At 41.3% G+C, this 17917-nt stretch overlaps 1 protein-coding gene and 1 long non-coding RNA gene across 3 annotated transcripts in view; one reads left to right on the top strand and one right to left on the bottom strand.

The window, feature by feature from the left end:
- CAT (catalase) overlaps positions 1–17917 on the top strand; it is a 66452-nt gene that overhangs the window by 18471 nt on the left and 30064 nt on the right. The window lies entirely within an intron of this gene.
- LOC148214958 (uncharacterized) lies at positions 1152–17845 on the bottom strand. Its single transcript, XR_015797027.1, has 3 exons — positions 17540–17845; positions 3306–3387; positions 1152–2755 (listed from the first exon to the last, which is right to left on the bottom strand). It is a non-coding gene; the product is annotated as an uncharacterized LOC148214958 (long non-coding RNA).

Raw genomic sequence — 17917 nt, 5'->3', positions numbered from 1 at the left:
TCAGAGACAAAAGGAAATTATAGATGTGTACTAATATTTGATTTGTCAATTATGTATCATGGTTGCCCATGGTATTCTCAGGAGTCTTCTCCAACACCAAAATTCAAAAGCATCAATACTCCTTCTATCCTGCTTCTTCAGAATCCAACTTTCACTTCCATAGAGTGTCACAGGGAATATAATTGCCCGCACAATTCTGATTTTTGTGATGTCAGGACATCTCAATATCTCTTCCAAGGCCTTCATTGCTACCCTACCAAGTTCTAGAATGTGACATTTTTTTTGACTGCTGGTTCCTTTACAGTGAATAGAAGCTATTCACCACTTCAGTATCTTTGTTATCAGTTCTAAGGCTGGTTGCTGTATCTGTTGTCATTATTTGGGCTTTTAAAATATTTAATATTAGTCCAATTTTTTTTTCATTGTGCTACTTGACTTTCATTACTAAAGCTTGCAGATCATTTGCATTTTCAGCTATCAGAGTGGTATCAGTAGAGTGCAAATTGATATTTTCTCCTCCAATTTTAAAACCATGTGCATCTTTTCCATTCCAACCTCCGTCAGTGTATATTCAGCATATAGTATTAATATTAAGCAACAACCATTTTGAAAAAGCTGCAGGAATATTATGTTCTAGCTGAATGCATTATAACTCTGTTCCAAGCTCTGCTCAGTGATTCATAACAATAAAAGAAACTTTCTCCCGATGTTGCAAACAATTTTTGAATGTCAATTTTTAAAGGAACTATACAAGAGTTAAGGAGAAAAAGACAAATCTGTCTGTAGGAGAATGTTTATGATATAGGCTAGTGATCTGGTGTAAGTAACAAAAATCTTAACAGGCCTTAATATGAATACTACTTGTCAACATAAACCCAATATAAATATAAAATATCATTTTAAAAACAAATCTTGCATACAAAACTATTCTTTAAAGTCCCGTTACATGTGACGGTCCAAATATTAAGCATTTTAATATCCATTTAGATCATATACTTTCCATGAAATTTAATTATTCAATATATCTACATTTACATTGATAAACATTTTCAAAATGTATTAGTTTAACTAACATTAACTGAAGGTTTTCCTCCTCTATCATATTAAATTTAGAGCCCTGAATTAATATATTTTTTTTTTAAAAGCTGGCCTGAGACATTCTGTTAACAACAGTATCTTAATTTTACTGCTTATATCTTTTTAGTCTGATTTTTCCTAGTAGAAACTTCACTCCCCAGTTAATGCTTGCTTCTGTTCCTTTTGAACTCTTCTCTGCCATATACTCCTTCTATTCAAAGGTTAGGAAAACAATTTTACTACACTTCCCTTCCTTTGAGTCATAAACTATATGTACCCCGTTAATATAGAACAGGCAATGTTAAAAGTTTCCTAACTCTGACATAAAGAATAAACCTTTAGTTACTTTTAGTAGTACTTGGGGATTATTAAAAGATGCCACACTTTTAAACATTGAGTTCTCATGTAGGCTATAGGTTAATGACCTAACATCTAATATGTGGTGGTGGTAAATCCTTAAATGTAAGCTTGCCCAGTTACTTAGAGAAAAAGAGGTACATGGAAGAAAAGTGCTGAATCCTCTAGCCATCTGCCATCTTCTCTACTGAGCTGCTTTTTTCCAGCTGGCAAACTTCAGGATATGCCGACAGAGAAAATATGAACATGGGGGGACATTTAATGCTCCATCTGACATGCCTGTTTTGAATGTCTACCTTCTGCTTTATACATGGTGGCAGAAAACAAAAATGTGCTAGTATCATATGCCGTTTGAGTTGAAGGATTATATCGGTGTAATCTGATTGAGCAGATCCTTTATTGCAGCATCTCCCTGTGCACCTACAGATCTATTCTGGGTGATAAGAGATCTTCTAGATAAAGTTTTAGAGCACATGCCAGAAAGGATAAGAAGGGAGGAGAGCAAATGGATATTAGATGTAGCTCCAAAAGTTTTTTAAATGCAATATCTCTGGTGGAAAAGTCACCCAATAAAGCCAACAACTGGAGAGGATTCCTAACAATTTTATTAGTTCCTAAAACAGCAGATGACAGTGAATTATTGGTGCCCTGCACCCAGGCAAGCAAAGGACTACAACGTTAACAGCAAACTGATGTAAAATATTGGTCAAAGACATTTCAAGTACTGTATGCATATGCATTAGTAAAAGATCTCAGTTGGGAAATAATTACTTTATAACTGGTAAGAATTCAAGGCAATAGAAAAAGGGATATGCGAGAATATTACAGACACATTCCTCAAAAGGTAGCATCGTAGCTTTGATGACTTTGGCTGCTGCTCTAATTGTTATTTTAACAAGTCCATGTACAGCACTTCATTGCAGAAACACAGAAATACGGAAACACAGCTGAATGTTATCTTTAATCTTTGCATGGCAAAGGCATGAACTTTGAAACCAATTAGTCACTCGCAAGCATAGATTAGCACAGTAATATAAATCCAATTTTTAAAGATTCTTAAGAGATTACATGAGAAGTCTCAGAAAATTTTATATATTATAACTCTATTTTATTAGAGTAAACAAACATGAGAGCCAATTTGGTATGGTGGTTAAAGCATCAGGCTAGAAACCGGGAGACCTGGAGTTCTAGTCCCAACTTAAGCACAAAGCCAGCTGGGTGACCTTCTGCCAGTCACTCTCAGGCCTAGGAAGGAGGAGGCAGTGGCAAACCACTTCTGAAATCATGCGAACAAAACTGCAGGGGCTTGTGCAGGCGGTCTCTGAGAATCGGACACAATTGAACAGATTAAAAAAAAAAAAAAGCAAGCATGATTTTGCTTATTGGCTCACATAGTTAATTCAAGTTGAGTTCTTATTCTAGCTCTTTACATAATTATACAATCAACATTAACTTGCTTTTAAATCACATGTTATTCACTGCAATATACATTAAGCATTATACATGCATAAATTAGCAAACAGGTTTTGTTTGTTGCACCTGAAGTCTGCTAAATTGAGTCTGATGAACTGAGGGTGTACTTATTTATTTAGTCTTATTTATTTAATCACATTTGTATAACCACCCATCTTACATAGTGACTCTGAACGGTGTACATAATAATCAAGAAAATATAAAAACAATTAAAACAACCAATTTAAATTAAAATAAAAACAAAAAACAGAATAACAGGAAAACATACAAAGAGTGCATTCCATTAACTGGCATACAAGCATCTAACAGGCTCCACTCTACTACGAGATCCCCAAGCTAGTTGACAAAGCCATGTTTTGAGGGTCCTCTGGAACGTAGCAGGGTTGGGGCCAACTCACCTTGTGGGGTGTGATGTTTCACAGGGTGGGGTCAATGGCAGAAAAGACATTCTTCCTGGGTCCTGCCCGATGGCCTTCCCTACTTGTATATAAGATGAATAAAACTGTTTACATTATATACACAGTATAAATTGGATGTAGCTGTGCATGAAAAATAGAACATTATATGCAAATCTAGGTGCAAATATGAGAAAGAACAGGATGCTTGCAAGTACAGTGGTACCTCGGGTTACGAACTTAATCCATTCCGTGACTCTGGTCGCAACTCGAATTGGTCACAACCCGAGGTAAATTTTCCCATAAGGTTCAATGTAAATATGGTTAATCCGTTCCACCCTCCGAATTTGGTCGCACCCCGAGGCAAATTTCCCCATAAGGTTCAATGTAAATATGGTTAATCCGTTCCACCCTCCGAATTTGGTCGCACCCCGAGGCAAATTTCCCTCATAAGGTTCAGTGTAAATACGGTTAAACAGTTCTGAAACATATGCATTTTATTTTTAAACCACAAAAACATGAAAAAAAAGTACAGTACAGCACAGTATGAAGAGGAGAATGGGGTGGGGAGGCCCCCTCCAAAAGGACATCGGGGAGATCTCCTTCAGGGGTTTCCTCTCTTCTTTGCCTCTTAGCTGCAGGCTCAGTTCTGGGGAAAAACCTGTCTAAAGTCAGTTGTTTTTTCCTGTGCTGCATAACCCTCCGGAAATGAATTATTCTTGCCAAGCCTGCTCTGCATTTTCTTTGGAGCCATGCTGACAAGCACACCAAAAATCTTCCAAAATGCCACAAAACACACCACAAGCCTCACCGAACGTCTCCTTGCTACCGCGATCTCGCCCACAGGAAGCCGCGACCGCGTGGCAGCAGGGAAAATGGCCGCGTATCCGGTTCGTAACTTGAGGTGGTTCGCAACCCGAGGTAAATTTTTGGGGCCGGAGCTGCTCGTAACCCGAAAAATTCGTTAGTAGAGGCGTTCGTAACTCGAGGTACCACTGTATTAGAATGCGATCCCACCAATATAATAGAATTATATCTCTATATCCATGCCTCTCCTGTTACACACACTGCTCCCAGGTTCGGCTTATGGTCACTCACACACTCACAGCCTGTTGAGGCATGCGGATCTTGTCAGCCCCCCTTGCTTTCTACCTGGGTTTTCCAGATAGGTGCGGCTGGAGCAGACAGACACACAGCCCTGGTCAACAGCGGGGAAATAATTAGGGATACACACAAATCACTTCCAACCGAACACTGAGGCACAAGAGGTTCTTTGTAATACACGGAGACCCAGTGAATTTAAAGTAACAGCAAAACTTTACTGGTTGCAAGGTACATTTGCTCTTTCTCATACACACACACGCACTTACCCATGTCCTTCCCAACTAGGCTGCCAGGCACTAGCTAGAGGGACAGAAGCCGCCAGACTCAGATGACTAAGACGACTCAGAGTGGGCGGGCTTTGGGACCCCTTTTATCCCCAAAAGTCCTTGCTGGGTTGATTTACAAGTTGATGGGATTGGGGTGAGGGCTTCCATATGCTCAGGCCCAACTTCCTCTTTCTGGTTCAGGTCATGTGCTCAGGCCCAACATCCTCTTTCTGGTTCAGGTCCTTTGTTTTTTCCTTAACGACTTGCTTCCTTCTTATCTACCTCCCCAAAGAGATCTCATAGACAAGATTCCTGGCTTTTGTCCTCTCTGCTTACATGCCTGCTTCATCTTTAGGTTATGGCAGCTTCAGCCTAGTCTCACACTCCTAGCTTGTGAAAATAGCCTGGGGGGTGTCTTGTGGGTGGGTTCTGGTGATGGTGAATTCTTTGAGTGAGGGGGTTGTTCCTGTACCTCTTAAGGAGGCTTTGGTTCACCCCCTCCTCAAGAAGCCATCACTGGATCCCACGATACTGGACAATTTTTGTCCAATAGCCAACCTCCCCTTTTTGGGAAGGTGATTGAGAAGGTGGTTGCGCAGCAGCTTCAGAGGACCTTAGATGAAGGGGATTATCTGAATCCTTTTTAGTCAGGGTTCAGACCTGGGCATGGTACAGAAACAGCATTGGTCGCACTTTTGGACAGTCTCTGGTGGCGGTGGGATGGTGGTTGTGCGTCCATCCTTGCCTTACTTGACCTCTTGGTGGTTTTCACTACCATCAACCATGGTATCCTTCTGGACTGACTCAGAGAATTTGGGGTGGGCGGCACAGTATTGTGCTGGTTCACCTTCTTCCTCCAGGGTCGGTTCCAGTCAGTGGTGATTGGGGAGGAGAGATCCCCCTCCTACCCCCTGCTATGTGGGGTGCCGCAGGGGTTGGTGCTCTCACGTCTCCTATTTAACATCTACATGAGACCACTGGGTGAGCTCATTTGTTGCCATGAGGTGAGGTATCATCAGTATGCTCATGATACTCAATTGTACATCTCTACCCCGGCGACTTAAGCGATGCTATGGGTGTCCTATCTCAGTGTCTGGAGGCTCTGAGGATCTGGATGGGGAACAACAGGCTTCAACTGAACCCTGGCAAGACTGAATGGATTTGAGTTTTGACCCTCTCTGGTTCTAGGATTTTACCATCTTTGGTATTAGATGGGGTTGCACTGCCCCAAATAGACCGTGTGCACAATCTGGGGGTCCTCCTGGACTGACGACTCCTGCTTGAAGAGCAAGTGGCAGTCGTGGCTAGGAGGGCCTTTGCACAACTTTGTATGGTGCAGTTGCGCCCATTCCTAGATCAGAGGGACCTACTCACAGTCACTCATGCCCTAGCCACCTCCCAGTTAGACTATTGCAATGCGCTCTACATGGGGCTGCCCTTGAGTATCTGGAAATTTCAGCTGGTGCAAAATGCAGCAGTAAAAGCAGTTATGTATGTTTCTAGTAGAACACACGTTACACCTCTGCTTTGCAAGCTACATTGGTTACCAGTTTGTTTCTGGGTCCAATTCAAGGTGCTGGTGTTGACCTTTAAAGCCCTTCATGGCATGGGGCTGGGCTATCTCCCCGATTTCACCTGCCCGTCCTACCAGATCCAGCAGAGAGGGCATGTTACAGGTTCTGTTACCTAGGAAGGTACATTTGGCAGGCCCCAGGCGGTGGGACTTTTCTGCTGTGCTGCCTGTGCTGTGGAATCTTCTCCCCACTGAGGTGAGGTTGGCCTTGTCATTGTTGAGATTCTGGAGGTCCTTAAAACTTGGTTATGCCAGCAGGCCTGGGGAACCCCAGGGGGCGGGGGAATTAGTGAGGTGGCTCCCTTATTTTTAACATCCTTTTATTCTCTGTTTTATTTTGCTTGTTATATTTTTAATGTATTTATTGACTGTTTTTAGCTTTGTTGTATGTCTCCCAGAGTCGCCTGTGGTGAGATGGGGTGCTATATAAATTGGTTTAATAAATAAATAATTCTAAACGTAACGGTCATATGAGTTATAAATGCCCTTTAACTCCCTCTTAATATTAATGTAAATATATAAACTAACCCAAAACTATACACAAGCTAATTAATGCTTCTCAGAAAAATATTATTTTAATTTTCTTTTGGTTTATAGAGGTTTTATTACATTACAGATGGTCCTTGAGTTATGATGCCAATTGGGGCCAGGATTGCTGTCACTAAGCGATGTAGTTGTAAAGCATGTCACATGACCACATCACTTAGCAATGGCAATCCTGGCAGTCCCCGTTGCCATCATAACCCAAGACATGTGGGTTGTTAAGTGGGAAGCAGCAGGAGTCCCAGGTAAGGAGTGTGGTGATGCCACGGGGAGTTGGGGAAGACCCTGGGAGGTCCAGTGCAGGCTGCATGCGAGTTGGAGGAGAGGGGTGCTGTGGTGCAGTGTGGCACAAATGCAGGGAGGCCTGGGAAGGAGGATGCAGGGTGGGTGTGAGCACAGGGAAGGCCTGGGAAGGGGGGTGCAGGTCTGTACGTGTTGTGAGTGCAGGGAGGCCCAGGGAAGGAGGGCATGGCACAGTGCACAGGAAGGGGGATAGCTAGATAATATAAAGCTATCAATGAAATGCAACCGATGAAGGAATTGTAGCAGTTTTAATGTGCCATGAAGAAATCAAAGTTATAACCTAGGTTGTTTCTCCTCTCTCTTTAATATATTTAGACATGTTGTTTAGTTATCCAGTTTACATGGCTGCCCATCTGTCCAAGAAACTCTGGGTTGCAAATAAGATAAAAAACAAAGAATACCATTAAACCCCAAACAACCCCAAATAAACTGTATCAAGCTCAGTAAAACCACAAAAACGCTAATCACATACATATATTTATTGCATAGTCTTGCCCATCTCTTTATCTCTATGTAGGAAGGGTGATTGTAATGTACAAAATAAAATGTTTTATAGGAACATTGTATAGCTAGTATCCAAGAATAAAGAAAGAAAAATTACTTTAAGGTGCTTAAAGTAGAAAGCAGTTTCCTGGACAATTTACATATATGTATTCATAATTGTTTCTCTTTACAGCAACAGTTTGAAGAATCTAACTCTTGTTGTTTAATGATGGTTCAAAGTTATGACAGCTTTGGAAAAAGTGCTTTATGACCCATACTCACACTTATGACTGTTGCAAGCTGTCGCATCACCCCCTGCAGTCATGTGATTGTGATTTGTGACCTTTTTATGGCAGTTGTTAAGCAAATCCCATGTTGTTAAGCAAATTCCAGCAAAAAAGTCCATTGGGGAAGCTGAATTCCCTTAACGACCACATGATTCACTTAATGACAAGTGATTCGCTTAATGACCATCATAAAAATGGTCGTAAAATCAGGTCCAGTCACATGGTGACTCACTTAACAACTGCCCTGCTTAACGACAATTTTCAGATCTCTATTGTGGTGGTTATATGAGGACTACCATATTACTATTTTAATCAATTTGCAATTGTAACACAAAGTGACTCTGTTTAGTTATTGTATATGAGCAGATTCCCAGCCAAGGAAAGGCTACTGGCACCCAGACATGGAAAGTGAATCTTCTTGTTGTATTAAAAAACGATCTATGTGAGTCAGAGAGAAGAACAGATATGAACACTCTTTCTCCCTTAAAGAAAGCATCAGCAGAAAGAACAGAATTCATGGCTGAACTCAGATTTGTCTCTGGGATCTCCTCCCTCCCTCCCTTCTTTCCTTCCCATCTCTCTTTGGGTTGGGGTCTCTGAGTCTCCCAAAATGGCCAGCAGTCAAGATTGCGCTAATGAGCAGCTAAAGCGCTGGCAAGAGCAGCGAGGCTCACAGGTATCAGTGGGCATCCTCCACCCAGAAAAGGGAAAGTCTTTTGGGCAGCACATTTGGGGAAGGGACCAAGATTCTATTGTAGAATCAACCTAGAATACTATGATGTAGCACAGTGTTATTGGAGCAGAGGAGAAGCATGGCTTGTGTTTTCTGATGGGGGAACAAACAGATCAAAGCAAAACGGAGTGGAGATATGGAATTAATAACTCTGGGAAGAGGAAACTGCAGTAGGTGCAGTTCATTCTTGGAGAGGTGAGTAGATTGGCCAAGGAATAATTTCAGAAATAATTTCTCCTAGGTGTAATGGGGGTCTGTCCAATATTTTGTCTGGTTGCAAAACCCTCCCTCTCTCCCTCTCTCTTTTTTTGCAATAGCTAAGCAGTTTGTTATTTGGGTACTAAGTACAGTACAGCTAAAAATATCAAGGAGATAATGAATAACCAAAGAGTAATGTTATACTGTGGACTGTTGAGAGAACTCTGGGAAAAAGTGTCTGTCTTTTCCTTCCTTGCTTGCTTGCTTTCCTGTGCTTGTCTGGCTAGTTTCATCTGAGCCTCCAAATAAACTCATAGGTAAGGTTTGGTTCACAAAATAACTTCCTCTATCCTCACCTGAGTTTAACCAAACATGATTAAGACAGACTAATTTGCATTTAAAGAAACACTGGAACAAAATCGTTATGTACTAGAGAGATTTTACCATATAATTTCTATATTAAACCACTATTAGGCACTGAGAATTTAGGTTTAGTTTATTACTATTGATTAGCCATTAGGCCATATCAGGATACAGAGTATAAACATAAGACATTATTAAGACCATATATTAAAAATAGGATGTAAGAAACAAAATTAAAAAAGAAAGAAAAAAGATGCAAATCATATTTTTATATCACCCCTACAATTTACCCTGATCAGATCCACATATGCAGATCTCAACTGTACTGTTTTGTTCAAATAAAGGGCCGTATTATGTGTAATTTTTGAAATCTGACTGCACATTAAATATGTTGTTTTAATATAAGGATCCCAATAGATCATTCATCTACTGTATGGTCCAAGATACTGATCCATCTCTTTTTTATACAGTTGACATTCAAATAATATATGTGTTATGTCTTCTATCTCTGGAGCTCCGCAAATACAAGTGTGTTCATTTAGTGAATTTAACTAAATTTAAAAGTTAAAAAATTTAACTTTGTCACAGAACCTCCTTACCATTTGTGTTGAATATGGGCTATTTATCAAATCACACTTTTTCCTCCTGGGCCATGTGTCGAGGCTCACATTCCCTGGGCTTCCCTCAGCTATATCCATGTTAATATTTAAAGTCATCCTCACACTAGATTACCCTAAGACCTTTTCAGGTTACCACTGCTCCTTCTGAAAGACAACATTAGAAATGGGAGGAACGAATAGAAGGTGAAATACAACAGTGGCAATATAATTATAGTTTGTCTATTAAATGTAATGTCCTTTTGAACTCTGCTAAAAATGTTTTGCACCTTTATGAGTACTTTGCCTCATAATTTATATTCTGGGATGCATTACTGTGTACTTGTATTCTTGACAACTTATGGTATAGATTATCTCAGTAACTAAAGTCTCATTTGATTAGAATGAAACAAATTTTAAGAATTGAATTTCAACCTGTAATATTCTTATTAAATTTTATCAAACCATATATTCTATGAAAATATACTGACTAGCTTTGCATGTGCTAACTACCACAAGGATATTATATGCTTCTTATTGGAAAGGTGATCTGATTCCCTTTTTGAAAAAGTGTTTAATCAAGTTGGTGGATTATGTTTCAGTGTCCAAAATAACTTCAGCTTAAATCTGACACAGAATTTAATTCAAAGTAGAAATAATCCTGGACCAAACCTTAATATATGGATTTGTACCCCATCCAAAATTGATTCTTTTACGTATAGAGTTGAGATTTCAATTTCATGTGATATTTAAAGTAGAACAGATTCTCAGTTTTGACTCAATCTATTGTAGCTTATAATTTAATGTGATTTATACTGTGTTGGCCATGGTTCTTGATATTTATCCTTGCTTAAATCTAAATAGTGAGTTTAGTCATTTAAAATGGTGTATTCAGTGAGAACTATGACCTCCTTGACATTGTTTTAGATCACTTGTTCACTCATTTGTGCTTTTTGGGTTTTTGTTTTGTTTTCTACTTTCTATTTGCATTTATATACTTTCTCTAAAAAGTTAAAGAAAAGAAAAACATCATTTGAATTGAGCTGATCTCCTGGAGGCTTCACAGACATACTTTTTTGGCAGTGGCATGAAAGTGGTTTGCCACTGGATATTTTTCTTACTCCCCAATCTAACCTACAACCATGGAATTTCTTGGGAGTCTCCTAGCTTCTGTCTCCAGTTGGTCAGCCCAATACTGCAACTTGCTGAAATAATCAATATATGTTTTTATATATATGGTAGGCCTTCAGGTTAGAAGACACATTGTTGTACAGTTCATCTGTAGACATGAAGGTGGCTCTGCAGTCCCAGTCTGGAAGTGCAGAGTCTAGCACAATGGGGGCACTGGAAGTCCATTGTGGTAGTAACTGTCGGTGTTATTCTGTGACACCACTCATGGCTTTCTATCAGTTTTTGGTGATCCCTGTCTTCAAAGCTGATGGAGGCTTCATAGTACAGGGCTCGTCAGCAAGTTCTATCAGCAGCCGCAGCTTCTAGTTCCCTTGGCTGAATGTCACAGTGGGGCAGGGTTTCTTTCACACTATCTTTGTAGTGCTTGCATGGTCAACCTCGAGGTCTCCTCCCAGATTCCAGTACACTATAGAGCAACTGGCGAGGCATACAACAGTCATCCATTCTGATGACATGTCCCACCCACTGCATCTGGGCTCTGATAATCAGGGACTCAATGCTGGTGGACTCTGTGTGATCCAAGACCTCCAGGTTGGAGACATGGTCTTGCCAACAAATGCCAAGGATGGAGCGGAGAGCACACATATGAAATTTTTCCAGTTGTTTGATGTGCCTTTCGTACAGAGTAAGGACTCACAACCATATAGGAGAAAAGGGATAACCACGGCTCTGTAGACATTCAGCTTTGTGGAATACGGACGTTGTGTTGATTGAGCACTCTAGTACACAGCTGCCCCAGTGCCTGGCTGGCTTTGCTGATCCTGGAGTCAATTTCTTGGTCCAAAGACCTATCACTCGAGATGATGCTTCCAAGTATTTGAAGCTGTTTACATTTGTCAGCTGGGTGTCGTCAACAGTGATTTTTGGTTATATAGGGTTGGCATTTGGTACAGCCTGGTAAAATACTTCAGTCTTGTTAAGGTTAATAGTCAGGCTGAAAAGCATAGCAGTGTTTGAGAATTTGTTCAGGATCAACTGTAGATCACTGTCTTTGTGCACCAGGAGCACAGACTCATCAACAAAGAGAGTTTCTTGGATGACTGTATGGAGGCACTTAGTCCATGAGTTCAAGCAGCAAAGGTCAAAGAGAGAGCTGTCCAATTGGTACCTGATGTACACTCCCTCCTTCAGACCCTGGATAGCACATGACAATATGCAAGCAAAGAACAGATTGAACAGGACTGGGACTAGCACACAACCCTGTTTTACCCCATTGGAAATGGCAAATGCAGCTGATGTATCACCGTTGTAAAGAACCTGTCCTGTCATTCTGTCATGGAATAGCTGAATCAACTTCACAAATTTCATTGGGCTTCCATAATGTCTCAGGATGATTCAGAGAGCCTCCCTGTTTACAATGTCAAATGCCTTTGTCAGGTCAATGAAGAAAGAGTAAGGAAGCTTCATTGCAAAAAGTGCTTGATGCACTTCTCCTGGACTTGCCTCATGGCAAATATCATGTCTGCTGTACTCTGTTCTGGTCAAAAGCCACACTGAGCCTCTGGGAGGTTCCTTTCCGAGACAGTGACAAATCTATTCAGGAGAATGTGGGCAAAAGTCTTGCCTGCAATGGACAGCAATTCTGCAATCTGATTTGCTTCCTTATTTTTGTAGAGACCCACAATAAGAGCATTGTGGAAGTTGTCAGGCATCTCCTCTGTGGACCAAATGTCTTCCAAGATGTCTTGGAACACTTGTAAAGCGTTTGGGTCTAGTGCTTCGTAGATCTCAGCAGGAATGCCACTCTGTCCTGTTGCTTTATTTGAGTTCATTTGCAAGATTGCTTGCTTAATCTTGTCAGTAGAGGGAGGCAGCTCTAGGGCATCCAAGACTGGCAACTGAGGAATCTGCTGTAAGACATCATGATCAACTGTGGACGGCCTATTGAGTAGATTGGATAGTAGTTTTTCAGTCCTTCCTAGTCTTTGATCAGGCTCAACCCATCAGATGACAGCAGGGGGAGCATCCTGATTTAGAAGGACCATAAACTGACTTCATGGTGTTGAAGAACTCTCTGGTGGCATGCATGTCTGCATAGCGTTCCACCTGCTCAGCCTTTCTCTGCCTCCACTTGTCCTACATTTCTCACAGTTCCATCTGTACTTTGGACTGCAGGTGCTTAAACTTGTCTTTCTTTGAGACAGATGATGGCCCGTTCTTCTTCTACATAGGCCTTGTTCTTAGCCTGGAGGGCTGCTGAAATGGTCTCGTGGTTTTCATCAAACCAGTCTTCATGTGCCTGGGTTTTCAGTTTGACTACAATTATTGCAGCCTGCATGATGACATCTTTAAACTGTGTCCAGTTTTCAGAACATGTTCCTACAAGTAGTAAATTGCCAAAGAGTTTTTCATTAAGTACATCTTGGAAACATTGGACTTGGCCTGGGTCTTGCAGTTTGCTGATGTTGAACAAGTTTCTGACAGTCCTTGGTTGCTTACCAAGTTGAGGACTGACTGGACCAGCCTGTGATCTGTCCAGCAGTGCAGCACATGGCTTGGGTGATGGTGACATCTTTAAGGTTATGCTGCCGTAGTATGACATAGTCAGGTAGGTGCCACTGTTTGGACCTGGGATGCATCCAGGTAGGTTTGTACTTGTTTGCAAGTCTGATCACTGTGTTAGTGATACACAGGTTTTGCTTGGCACATTTGCTCAGCAGCAGCAGGCCATTGCTATTTAGTTTTCCCACCCCTTGTCTCCCAAAGACTCTGTCCCAGTTGTCACTGTCTGTCCTCGCCCTAGCGTTAAAATCGGCCAGAATGATGAATTTGTAATTGGTGGGGGTTGTTTGAATAATCTGATCCATGTCCTCATAGAAACCTTGTCTTCGTCCGAACTCATGAGAGATGATGCACAGGTGCTGACAATGGTGATATATTAGGAATTGCTGACAGGAAAGTGGAATTTCTTAATATGTTCATTTATTCTAGTGGGTAGAGTAGAGATGTTCTTCAGCAGAGCAGTTTTGATTGCAAAACCTCTGTGAGTCCTGTTGTCAATCTGTGGTTTCCCTTTCCAAAAGTACGTATATCCACTCGCTGCTTCCTGTAATGAGCCCTTGTCTGACAGCCTGGTCTCACTGAGTGCAGCAATGCCAATGCTATAATGGCAAAGTTTGGCTGTTATGAGTGCTGTTTGTCTTTCAGGCCTTGTCTCTATCCAGCAAGGTGTGGACGTTCCAGGCTCTGAAAATGAGTTTTCTTTGATTCGTTTTTCTTGATGCTCAACCGCTAAGGAGATGATCTGCCAGCCATGGTTAGCTAGCCAGATGTGGGGCAGGCAATGTTTAGGGCACCTTTTCTAATCCCCTCCCTCATGCGAAGGTGGGCAGTGCTATCCTAGAAGGGCTGAGTTGCCCTGGATGCTGCTGGACATCTCTGTTGCCCCAGATAGTGAGATGAACCACCACTAGTCCAAGGGCTGCCCACATGCAGGTTTGTGACTACAACTACCAGTGGTTGCTTTGCCAATCCCCCATTGCTGCAGGGCTCAACAAATTCGGTTTGAACTGAGATGATTTGTAGATGATCTGTAGATGAAGATGAATTGCACAACAGAAATCTGCGTATGATGGAGTTTTAAGTGGAACAGTCATTGTGCAGGGAAGTCCCACTCTCTCGGCATAAGAGACCTTAATCCAGTGCATGGAGAACCGTTAGGGCTGGACACTTTTCTTGCTGCAGTGGATGACCAGGACGTCTAAGTGTCTTGTCATGCTCTTAGCACTCCATAATACCTGCTAGGCCTGCCTGTTGATTAGTCTCCTCCACATAATCTGCCAGGGCCAGACTTAATACGCTGGGATAAACAAATCCCCTATCTCACCATAGCTCTATTTGGCCTTTGAGCTTCTTCAGGAGGTAATGATATAATCAGTGCTGAATCACTTGGGTATATATAAAATATTAGGAAACGATTATGTTTGGTGATTGCGCTTTCCTCATTTTATAACAGTATTCTGTGGGTTTCATATTTCCACCTCAGATATAACTTCTCAAAAGGGAAAAAACTGCAATCCATTTGTATATTTAATGAATACGTATGTGAATTTCAATTTGATTTTTTAAGTTTAACTTTCACATATTTTGCCAATAACCATTTCTGATTAGAAAGATGATATCTACCTATCTTTGAAATATTTAAATGGCAACCAGAGCTTTCGATAACATTTTTTTTAACAGTCCAATACTGAAATTTACTTAGGATTGTGATATACTCTTTATGCATTCCCTATTTGGCTTTACAGTCCTCCCTTAAATCTCTTGAATATGAGGTGCTTTTAGCACACACTTGTTTTATAGATGAATCATGCATCAAGTAATTCGCACAGATTTAGTAATGAAATCAGATGAGCTATAATGGGGCTTATTCATAACTATAGATGTTATCTATAGATAACAGGCCAATAGGAGACTTATAAAGCTTCATAGTAAACACCACATTTTCAAGCCAGCTTAAAAGCAAAAGGTGTAATCATGTAAACTATCCTGTGTATACCCACATATCTGCAACAATCTGTAGACAATTGCTAGAACAGAGCTTTTTCAGGGGGGAAGTGGGAAAAAAAAAGTTAATTTGGGGGTCTCAAACCAAATTGTCCCAAGTGCTGCATAAGAACTAGTTCATCAGCCTGAGGGCCACAACAGTGAGAGCTTTTTGTACATGGATACAAAAGTCTCAGTCAATCAAAAATTAAGAGTATCATGGTCTGCTATTAAATATAAGTGTATTAAATAAAACAATCTTTACTCTTTTTACCATTTCAGTTTTTACTTGGTAGCATTTTCATTTACCAAAACAGCAATATTTGGTTGTTGAATAACAACACAAAATTCTAGAGCATAATCATTTGATAGGATAAACTCAGACGAGAGTAGTGTACCTGAGAATTATTTCCACTTTTGCCTATAAATAAAATGATGCTAGCAGTGCTCTGTAAGGGAAAAAAATGTTTTCAATTTGGCATGTGTCATCATCCCCTCAAAAGCAGCTTAATTCCTGCAAATTTATCTCAATTTCCTTGATTACTATTAATGGGAAACAGGCTAAAATGGGATAAAATTCACTATATCACACAGGAAAAACAATTGGAATTTGGTATTTTTATACCCCAGTTATAATTAATGGGGAAGCATGGAGGTTTGGGTTTGGGATTTTGAAACAAGGGTAAGATTTAAGCATAAACTCAAGTACTGGATTCCAAATTGGTCCAGTCTCTTTCCCCTCTCAAATGTCCTAATCAGGATGCAAATCTCTTAATAATATACTTTCTCAGATACCTGTTTTGGGCTGGAAATTTTGATGTACAGTATTGCTAATTAATTATCTTGATGGTCTTCATGTTTGGCAGATCAAGAGAAAAGAGAACTGCATCTTCAGAGATCTAAAATAAAATCTGGGTGATTTCATAAAGCAAAGAGGAAGGAAGGAGGTGGTGCTGGCAGCCCAGAACAGAAAGCACCTTACTTACTGCACACACCATAAGGCAGTAGTTGCCTGATCTCATAGGTATTGCAGATCTTGGGCTACAAAGAAATGGCTCTTTGGCCAGGCAGATGGGCCAGCATTCTAACTGCACACTGCTAGTGGTGCTATCAATGGTGAGCTACCAAGCCTTGGCCTGAGCTGTGATGGCACCCCAGTGCAGGAGTAAGAGTATAACCACCTCTTGGCCTGCCTTATCTGGGCATGGAGCCATGCTCTCCTTCCAGTTTGAGGGAAGATCTCTAACACCTCAATGAGATCAATCTGCTATCCTGCTTCCAGCTGTCTCTCTCCTGAGGAACAGGCTGAATACAATGACTGGAGGGGCATACATTTGAGGTTCCCCCAATTATAGGTCCTTCTATAGTCAGTGGGCCTACATTTGCCTGATAGTTTTCCCAAAAGCCAGAAGCTTCAGACTTTCCAGGACCTTGTGTCTTCTGCCAAGGATCTTGGCACCACTGAAATCTGAAGCACAACACCTACTCTCCTCAGGGGAAAACACTTACAGGACATTTGAGCTGTAGAGCGCAGGAATGGAATCCCTTGCTTTGTTTCACAATTGTGCTGTATATCACCTTACATTGTTCACCCCTTACACCTAGTTCATGAGACAAGTGGTGCAGGGTACATATGGAGAGAGTGAAATGTCTGTAATTGTGCCTCTTTTTCTTACCTTCTGTGGACAGCACAGCAAGGATAAGGACTTCCTTATACTGTACTGCTGAAAGAGAGGGATGGTATGAACTGTCACTTTGGCCAGCTTTATGTACTCAAGGGTGCTGTGTAGAAGAGTGAGATCATTGGCTCAGTTCCCACTACAGCATTCTCTAAAATGCATCTAACTAAGGAGGAAGAACAGAACAAAGCAACGGTTTTTTTTCCTCCAGAAATAAGCACTGCAGTCATCGCAGCAGCCTGCCTTCTCATTTATTCACCCTCTGGCTAGAATCACAACACATTCTGAATTGCTGTGCCATACTCTGCTTTGTTTGATTTTAGTGCGGTGTGATGTGTGAACTGAGCTTTAGTTCAGTGTAGGAGCCAGTTGTCCACATGCGTGAGAAGATAGTTCACATCCAGAGTATTCCAGAAGCAGAATGAGTTCTTACCGTTCCTCTCAGGAGGGTTCAGGCTCAACAGGCTCTTCCGGAAGGAAGGAAACAAAGTTGTGGCTTCCTTCTGGGCAGTGAAGATTGAATTCCACGAAGATGAGAAGTACTACATATTATGTTGGGAATTTTGGAAGCTTTAGTTCCAACACAATAGGCGAGCGCCAAGTTCAGGGAGGCTGCTGTGCACATTTACCTGACAAATGCGGACAGAAATGCGAATAATAACGTGCCCGAATGTCGCCCCACCAGATTGGTCGCCTTTGCTGTCCCACCTCCGTGCCCCTTCCACGTTCCTCCTCATGGTCCGCGAGCTGCCCCTTCTCCGAACATTCTTCGGCAAGCCCCGCCCACCTCGCACCAAAAATATTTATCAGT

This window comes from Python bivittatus, unplaced genomic scaffold, assembly GCF_059951505.1.
Source record: "Python bivittatus isolate LINGU-HERP-01145 unplaced genomic scaffold, Pbiv_v1 ctg000480_np1212, whole genome shotgun sequence".
In the NCBI taxonomy this organism is placed as follows: Eukaryota; Metazoa; Chordata; class Lepidosauria; order Squamata; family Pythonidae; genus Python; species Python bivittatus.
This window is presented reverse-complemented; position numbering and strand designations above follow the sequence as displayed.